General features: G+C 40.2%; 1 long non-coding RNA gene across 1 annotated transcript in view; it reads left to right on the top strand.

The window, feature by feature from the left end:
- Window positions 1–2,995: 2,995 nt before the first annotated feature.
- The window catches only part of LOC136676615 (uncharacterized), a 43,762-nt gene continuing 36,744 nt past the window's right edge, over window positions 2,996–10,013 (top strand). The window contains exons 1-2 of the long non-coding RNA XR_010796306.1: window positions 2,996–3,075; window positions 9,220–9,395. This is a non-coding gene — a long non-coding RNA (uncharacterized lncRNA). The remainder of the gene's footprint in view (window positions 3,076–9,219; window positions 9,396–10,013) is intronic.

Here is a 10,013-nt window from a genome sequence, read left to right as displayed (position 1 = left end):
TGCAAAGCTGAAACTTAAAGGAATTGACGGAAGGGCACCACCAGGAGTGGAGCTTGCGGCTTAATTCGACTCAACACGGGGAACCTGACCCGGCCCAGACACGGTAAGGATTGACAGATTGATGGCTCATTCTCGATTCTGTGGGTGGTGGTGCTTGGCCGTTGGTAGTTCGTGGAGCGATTTGTCTGGTTAAATCCGATAACGGACGAGACCCCAAGCCTTAAACAGTTACGCGGCCCTCTTCTTAGAGTGATTTGCAGCAAGGCGAAGCCGCTTGAGAGTTGGAGCAATAACACGTCTGTGATGCCCTTAGACGTCCGGGGTGGCACGTGAGTTACAATGGCTGGTTCAACATGTGCATACATCCTCCGCCGAGAGGCCCGGGAAATCCTATGAACGCCTTCCCCAGCTGGGGATCGGGGATTGCAACTATTTCCCTTGAACAAGGAATTCCAAGTAGGCGCGGGTCACCAGCCCGCGTCGATTAAGTCCCTGCCCTTTGTACACACCGCCCGTCGCTACTAGTGATCGGATGCCTAGGTGAGGTCCTCAGACGGTCCCCGAGGCATCCCTTCAGCGGGGGGTTGCCTCAGGGAGATGGGAAGTCGATCGAACCTGGGAATCTACAGCTAGTGATACAGTGGGTGGTTTGAGTACTCATTGGCTGGGCTCAATGAGTAACCGTAGATGTTAAGGGAAGCTGGATGCTGATCGGATCATAAATGGTCAGCAACCACAGGGTGTAGCTGTAGGATTGGAACAATAGAAATTGTGTGGCTGCAGGTAGGAAGAGAGTGAGGTGGGCCCTATGTGAAGCTCTAATGGACTGGCATAGAATATTTTACATCTTATCCTGTGTATGATTATTATTATCCGTTCCCTCAATATAGTAATCTGTTCCCTCAAGTTAATAATTCATTCCCTCAGTTTAGACATGACACAGGCTATGCGTTAGGACACATGTTTGATCTTTCCTGTCCATTATTTATTTACACGTTACGACCATGTTTTAATCGACTAAATGCTGAATAGTTCAGGTCGAGGAGAGGGTGAGTAATTTTGAATCCGCTGGGACTCGGTTTTAACTGATCATTCAGCTGGAGGTGGGACAGTGGGCTCCTGTTGTGCAGCACATAGCCGCGGCCAAAATCACATCTCAGTATTAAGCAAATTATTCAGTAAAATCCAGTGGGTCTGCTATTGTCATTGTTTTTCAAGAATGAATGTTTAAAAAAATAAATAAAACCATAAAAAATAAGCACGCTGTGTAGAGGATTACACCGTCAGTGACGCTGTAAAGCTGCTTATTTGTAATTATTTGATTAATTTAGCATTATGCAGAGGTGTTTATATGTTTATAACTATTTTCTTCATTCTGTATTGTCTGCAGCAAAGTGTAGCCTCCGAAATAAAGGTACAATACTTTTAATAAACAGATACAAGATGAATGTGACACATGAACGCTCGAACTGTCCTTTTTCCGTTGGTGTAATTTATCAAATTATTTATCAAAAAATGTATCAAAAATTTATGTAATTAATTACAAACATACAAACATTACAAACAAACATTGCATGGATTGAGTTATGGACATGAGAAAATTGGGCAACATTAGGTTCTGACCAGCAATAATGGACTCACTAGGTGTGTAACTGTGTCCTTTTTACAAAACTCGGGGTCACAAATCCCCAAAGTGACATTATCATCACACAATGCCTCATTACATTGAATGAGGAGTCAAATTAAATCTTAGGACAATATGAGGTATTGCCTGATGTCATTTTCCTCGGTTCATACTCAATTCGGTCCACAAAAGCCCCGTTTTTTTTTTTTTTTTGTTTTTTTTTTTTTTTTTTTATGTAGTAACGGATAAATAGAGACAATAACGGGTCAATTTGATTTTACACAACAATTCGCTTGATACTGAGATGTGATTTTGGCCGCGACTCTGTGCCGGAGCCCACTGCCCCACCTCCAGCTGAATGTGCCGCGCCAAACTCGCTCAGTTAAAAACGAAATGAGTCCCTTCAGAGTCACTCCTTCCTCCTGAACTATTACTGTTTTAGTTGTAAAAAGTGGTTGTGGTGTAAATAAGGAATGGTCAGGAGAGATCAAACAAGGTCCTAACGCATAGCCTGTGTCATGTCCGTCTGAAAAGATTGTTAAATTGAGGGAACAGATTACTAAATTGAGGGAACAAATTACTAAATTGAGGGAACGGATTAAGTCTCTAAATAATATTTTTCCACTATGAGACTTTAGTAGCTCCGTAAATAACTATCAAACAGCTCTATTATTATTTCTGACATAAACTGAGTTGTAGGTGCTAGTCTTTGGATCCCAAAAACAATAATTTGCAACTGTAACCTCATTTGCATGATGCACCGTTTAGGGGCTAATGAAGAAAGAAATCTGAATATGAAACCAACTTTACCAACTTTAGTCTGTTACCCGCCGGGACGGCTCGGTGGTTAGTCACAGGTCCAGGGACATGGAGGTTGTGGGTTAGAGTCCCGCTCTGGGTGACTGTCTGTGAACTGTGCTCTCCTTGTGTGAGTGTAGCCAACCCCGCCATTTCACCATGTCAGAAGCCACAATCATTTCATAGGTGCATAGTATGACAAACACTGAACTGATATCTGTTGGGTGCATGGACTACTTATTCAAAATAACCATTTTATAAAGCAGTAAACTTGAGCCATCATTAAGAACAATGGACAATTATGGGGAGTTTGAATGCTATTTACTCACAAACTATACAGTAAAATCACTTCATATTTTATAAGTGCCTAGTAAACACTGAACTGACATCTGTTGGTTGTATGGACTACTTACTAGAAATGACCAATATATAAACCGCTTAAATGCGGTTACTTTTCCTTTAAAATGAAGGACTTACTTTCAGGTCTTCACGCGCATTGAGTACCGCTCTGTCACTAGTATACGCGCACTAAAAGCTGACGTGCGGCTAGTTTAACCGTATGTTCTCAAAGGGCGGCTGCCTTAATCAGAGCTCAGCTCTTCAGGCGCAGTGGCCTTCTGGCCATAACTAAGCGATTTGGAGAATAAACAACCGTAAGTTATTACTTTTGCCTTTCAGATTCCCCATAACAGTCTACAAAACAATTTTTCACACTGTTACATATACTTTATTGTACGGTGTGTGTGTAATTCTGAAGAAGATACATTATTACAAATTCGTCCGGTAAGACATACGTTAAAGTTGCGTTCAGAAAAGATTAACACGAGATAAATATAACTAAAGATAAAATCATAGTATGTGAAATGGACATGAGCACTGAGTCTGCAGTATATAGCTGATATATACATTTATAACATCGATGTCCCTGCTGAAAAATCCAGTCGAAGACCAGCTTTAGCTGGTAGTTGCCCTTGATGGTCAAAGTCCTGTACCGGATATAACTCATTTATAATCTCCTCAAACAGATTCTACATTCACAGAGAATTTTATTCCGGAAAACACACTAATACAAATATTACCAACAACTATGAGAGATATAACAATGAGTTATGATATAAAATGATTATGATAAAAATGTTGACACTGTGCTGATTAAAATGATTTACTAATCTTATTAATAAAGAATAACAAAAAGAACCTAATGAAGGAAAAATGTAAACTGGACTGTGAATTGAAAAGTGCTAAAATGTGGCATTTTGTGTAAAATTCTGTTTAATCAGCAGTGGTCCGCCCAGAAAACGCTGTGTAAATCACTAGTGGACCTCCAACTTTGCCCTCAGTGGAACAACAGTGGTCCACCGTCTCCTTGCTCTCAGGGTTGGTCAGGTTGATCATTCTTGTAGTCCACCATCAAATTTAAATGAAAACATACCATAAGGTGGTTAAGATTTAAGCTGGTGAAGTTTTTTTCAGCAGGGATTCCATGTTTAATAAAATGATAATTTCTAGTAAGTAGTCCATACACCCAACAGATATTAATACAGTGTTTACAGTGCTATGTACCTATGAAATATAAAGTGATATTACTGTACAGTTTTTGAGTAAATGGCATACAAAATACTATTATGGTCATTTCAATACAGCACTCAATGAAACCAAAATGTATTAGTTATTTTTTTAATCGTAGCATGTAACGGTGAATTATGATGTAATGATATTGTACAGCTTTTAAGTAAATGCCATTCAAAATCCTCCCAAATAATCCTCCTATTTTTGTATTTATTTATTTATTTTTAATAAAAAGTTGTATTAAACACATCGTAAATTGGCCATTTTTAATAAATAGTCAATGAATCCATTTGCCACAGTTGTACTGTACTTCAGCTTGTTGGTGTGGCACAATGGATAATGCCACTACCTGGCAGTGAGCTGCCACACCATAAGTGACACTGGGGTTCCTGGTCTGGGGGATTGCAGTGTTACACCAACAAAAGTCCTTGGGCAAGACTCCTAACACAGCACTGGCCCACCTCTGTAAATAAAGTGACCTTGTAAGTCCCTTTGGGTAAGAGCATCAGCTAAAATGCTGTAGATGTAGTGCAAGTCACGTATACAGAAAAAAGACAGCTGTAAGAAGTAATGTTTTTGCCCATATTTATAAATATGTTGTTTAATCTTTAAAACAAATAACGAAGAATCAGGTAATTTTTTACATACTTAAGGGACCTGGCTGTACTTTAATAAACTGAACTTATTAACAGAAGAACTGTGTTTACAGTTAAACTAGTACTTCATTCCATGATGTGCTGAAGTTCAAGTATGATTAGGTTACATTAACCAAGCACCTTAACATGAAAATATCCATCTTGACAGACTCCCTAAAATGTTATAATCAATGTATAATTCATAGGCACATCGTGCGCTAAACATTGAAATGGGTTTTATGGACTAATTATTAGAAATTACCATTTAATTAGGTATTAATTTTGACTAATCATTAAAAACAATGTCCATTTATGGGGCTTTGATGCCCTTTACTGAAAATTTATACAATAATATCCCTTCATATTTCATAGGTACATAGTGTGACAAACACGGAACTGATATCTGTAGGTTTTACTTATTAGAAATGACCATTTTGGAAAACAGTGAACTCGACTCATTATTAAACTCAGTGGCCATTTACAGGGAGTTTGGATGCATTTTACTCAAAAACTATACAGTAATATTATTAGATATTTCATAGCATTCTTTCTTTGCATTTAAAGGTGATTTCTGATGGAAATTGATCTTTATATTTTGTAACTGAAATGTATTCGAAATATATTAAATGTTTTCATGGAGCATTAAATAAATGCAGTAATATTCTGCTCTAATCTCACAATGTGTGTATTTGTGCTGCACGTTCACATATTTGCTGTGATTGTCACTGGGAAGCTTATGCATTTGGTAAACTTTTTGTTATGTTGCTCCCTTATAGTGTAACTAAGTAAACATTATTACTCGAGACACAGAGCGAGGAGGACAACTTCTTGCTGGTTCATTCACTCATTTATTTGAACTACTGCCACACTGGTTACATTCAGAATCCCTAGATGCCCTAGTGGCAGTCTGCCCTCTGGTGGGTGAGTGTAAATAGAACATCTTTAGGTTCATACATCACACTTTTGTTTTCTAGATCTCATATGTTTTACATTCTTTACGTTTAGATGTGATCTTTTGAATACACACTACTTTCTGGTGTGCCTCATTAATTACATTCATTCATTCATTCATTCATTATCTGTAAGCGCTTATCCAATTCAGGGTCACGGTGGGTCCAGAGCAAGGCGGGAATACACCCTGGAGGGGGCGCCAGTCCTTCACAGGGCAACACAGACAAAGTATGGTAAACCCATACACACTACTTTCTGGTGTGTCTCATTAATTACAACACAGACTATAACTAAAGTATGTTTTTAAATAAACCATTTCATTAAAATGACATAAGACGTCAAAATGACCTAAAATGAAATTGGTTGAACATTTATGCACATGATATGTTAGTACGAACACAGCTCCAGGGGCCTGGAGGTAGTGGGTTCGATTTCCGCTCCGGGTGACTGTCTGTGGGGAGTGTGGTGTGTTCTCCCTGTGTCTGTGTGGGTTTCCTCCAGGTAACTGTCTGTGAGGAGTGTGGTGTGTTCTCCCTGTGTTTGCGTGGGTTTCCTCCGGGTGACTGTCTGTGAGGAGTGTGGTGTGTTCTCCCTGTGTCTGCATGGGTTTCCTCCGGGTGACTGTCTGTGAGGAGTTTGGTGTGTTCTCCCTGTGTCTGTGTGGGTTTCCTCCGGGTGACTGTCTGTGAGGAGTTTGGTGTGTTCTCCCTGTGTCTTTGTGGGTTTACTCCGGGTGACTGTCTGTGAGGAGTTTGGTGTGTTCTCCCTGTGTCTGCGTGGGTTTCCTCCGGGTGACTGTCTGTGAGGAGTTTGGTGTGTTCTCCCTGTGTCTGTATGGGTTTCCTCCGGGTGACTGTCTGTGAGGAGTGTGGTGTGTTCTCCCTGTGTCTGCGTGGGTTTCCTCCGGGAGACTGTCTGTGAGGAGTGTGGTGTGTTCTCCCTGTGTCTGCGTGGGTTTCCTCCGGGTGCTCCAGTTTCCTCCCACAGTCCAAAAACACACGTTGGTAGGTGGATTGGCGACTCAAAAGTGTCCGTAGGTGTGAGGGTGTGAGTGAATGTGTGTGTTGCCCTGTGAAGAACTGGCGCCCCCTCCAGGGTGTTTTCCCACCTTGCGCCCAAGGATTCCAGGTAGGCTCTGGACCCACCGCGACCCTGAACTGGATAGGCGCTTACAGATAATGAATGAATGTTAGTATGAGGCTTCTTCCTCTATTCCTGTAATGCTTAATCTCCTAAAGGAATTTGGATAAAAAATATGGCTATAAGATTTTTACACAAAACATTAAATTGATGCTCATAAATTTAGCTGCAAGAGAATCCTCGTTTATCTGCACAGCGCTGCTCAAAGCAAGCATGGAAAAAATGAAATACCTTGGTGTTGTGGTCACACACAAACTTGATTATCCATATTTTGCACATTTTTCTCTTTTTTTTGTCCTCTCTCAAGGGGGATATTTATCACTGGGATTCTGTACCTGCCTTTGCAAAGTAGAATTAACCCTGTAAACTCTACTTGTTTCAAAGTAGACCAGTATTTTTAACAAAAACCTTTTTCAAAAAATGTTGTCTTAAAAAAAGTCTTAAAAAATGCTCTCTTCTGACTATAATAATGGTATAAATAGAATCCACGTATAAATAAAGCTATATTGCAGCGAATGTGGAGAGACATAACTGCCAAACTTTCAGCTTTATTATTGGGCAGCAAATATTCAAAAGCTTTCTTACAGGAGGGAACAGAAAGAAGCCTGACTGGCAAAATCTAAAAACACTTCACTGTGTGCCTTATTAGGTTCTAGTTTGACATACTCTGAACCTATAACAAAATTTGGATTATAAGTTTTCAGTACTTGCCCACATTGCAAAGAACCATGCTTTCTTGCCATCTTTGAATGACACTTCATATAGTCCTTGCATAATCCATATAATCGTGGGATTTATACAATTACAGATATGTTTATAGATCATTAGCTCATCTCTCTTGATCACATTGTTGAGACATTTAATATCCTCAAGACACACTTCTTCAGATACATACAGATTCATAGCTTTGTATCTATGAATATCACTTAATTCCCTGCAACCCCCCAGACACACTCCTAGACTCAAAAAGAGACATCACTTCATTCAAAGGCAAGATAAAGATATATACTCCTTGCTAATGACGGAGCATGACAAGTCTTGATTCCCTTAAAGATCGGTGGGAGAAAGAAGTAGGTTTATTGATCAAAAATGATGGAGGGAATTCATTTATCTTGGATATGCCTGAGGCATAAAGTTATGAAGTTTATACATTTTCTGAATCAAATAACTTTAATTCATTTGTTCTGGGATTGTCCCAAACGTATTAATTTCTGGAGCTCAATATTTGATATCCTCTCTAACACTGTTAATGAAAGTTTAGCTTTATCATCCAATTATTTTAATTTGTTGCTGGTTGATTGTGATCAAGGGCGGCACGGTGGTGCAGCAGGTTAGTGTCACAGTCACACAGCTCCAGGGGCCTAGAGGTTGTGGGTTCGATTCCCACTCCGAGTGACTGTCTATAAGGAGTGTGGTGTGTTCTCCCTGTGTCTGCGTGGGTTTCCTCCGGGTGACTGTCTGTGAGGAGTGTGGTGTGTTCTCACTGTGTCTGCGTGGGTTTCCTCCGCGTGACCCTCTGTGAGGAGTTTGGTGTGTTCTCCCTGTGTCTGCGTGGGTTTCCTCCGCGTGACCCTCTGTGAGGAGTTTGGTGTGTTCTCCCTGTGTCTGTGTGGGTTTCCTCCGGGTGACTGTGAGGAGTGTGGTGTGTTCTCCCTGTGTCTGTGTGGGATTCCTCCGGGTGACTGTCTGTGAGGAGTGTGGTGTGTTCTCCCTGTGTCTGCGTGAGTTTCCTCCGGGTGACTGTCTGTGAGGAGTTGGTGTGTTCTCTCTGTGTCTGCGTGGGTTTCCTCCCACAGTCCAAAAACACACGTTGGTAGGTGGATTGGCGACTTAAAAGTGTCCGTAGGTGTGAATGTGTGTGTGTGTGTCTGTGTTGCCCTGTGAAGGACTGGCGCCCCCTCCAGGGTGTATTCCTGCCTTGCGCCCAATGATTCCAGGTAGGCTCTGGACCCACCGCGACCCTGAACTGGATAAGGGTTACAGATAATGAATGAATGATTGTGATCACAAAATGTATTCTATTGAAATCTCCTGGCATTATCATTAATTTGATAACTAAAGTTGAATTGTAGAAGTGAAGCATTACACAGTAACTCTGTGTTGAAAATGCTGTACATTTCCTTGACGCTCTATGATCATTTTGCTCTTTGGAGTTTTCTTTTTCTTCATAATCTTGTGAAAGTGAGGATAATACAGTCCACATATTTAGGCTCATGGGTAATTAATCCTGAGAGAACAGATTAAATTGGCCCATCACAGTCTGTGAAATGCTCATGTTTAATCAACACAAGAAGACAACACAAGAATGTGTTGAATGTGTTAAATCTTCAAACTGCACATGATCTACATTCACATCTTTTTTTTATTAAAACCTTCCAAGGAGTTTGATTAATGTGAGGTTGGAGGTGAGGTCTCTTTGCTCTAAGGTAAAACTATACAGTGCTGCCTTCCTCTGAGAGGGATCCTACTAAGTGTTGAACTGTGTTTTCTCTTTGAATTCAGCACAAGGACATGACATAAGACCTGGCAAAGAGGTAAGAAAATCCAGCACGCTGAAGGAACAGCTCCCCAAGAAATCAGCAGGGGGACATTAAAGATGGTTTCTCTGTTGCAAGGTTTCAGTTTAATCTGCATCATGACAAACCTGGTGCTGAAGGTCTTCTGCAGATGGACGACAGGTGAGGGGTTCTTTGATTTGTTTAACAAAAACATGTCTGACTGAAACCCACACGTCTGACCAAGAACCTTTCTAGTCTTTCCTCCTGTAAGTCAAAGTATAGACCTTGAGAAGGACTGCAGGACTGGGCTTAAGATGACATACTTATTACATCAAGTTTAAACTCAAAGCACCTTTTTATCTTAACTTTTAAGAAGAACATATAGAGATGAGTGAGAAACCACCTGCTTACCATCAACATTCACACATTTTACACAAAAAGAGCCATAGTGGGCCTTTAATTGTTTCTACTCTTTCCTTTCCATCACATCTCTGGCCCCCTCCAGAAGAAAGTGTAGGTCCCCCCCCAGACTATTTTTATTACTGAATGATATACTTATTTAACTCCTCATATAAGTCACAGCTTTTTCTGATACATGTTCTCGGTTCAATTGTTTTATACCAATGAAAAGATTTATAAATACTTCTTGAGAGCAGTTTAATAGAATAAATAAATATATAAAGCACTTTTTTATGCCTAAGTTGCAATCTCAATATTTTCAGGTACTATCATTATTTTCAAATAGTATCTCATTATAGACCGTATGTGATTGTATTGAGACATTATCCTCATTATTTG

This window comes from Hoplias malabaricus, chromosome X2 (assembly GCF_029633855.1).
Source record: "Hoplias malabaricus isolate fHopMal1 chromosome X2, fHopMal1.hap1, whole genome shotgun sequence".
In the NCBI taxonomy this organism is placed as follows: Eukaryota; Metazoa; Chordata; class Actinopteri; order Characiformes; family Erythrinidae; genus Hoplias; species Hoplias malabaricus.
The sequence above is the reverse complement of the archived record's forward strand: the minus strand, read 5'-3'. Positions and strand labels throughout refer to the sequence as shown.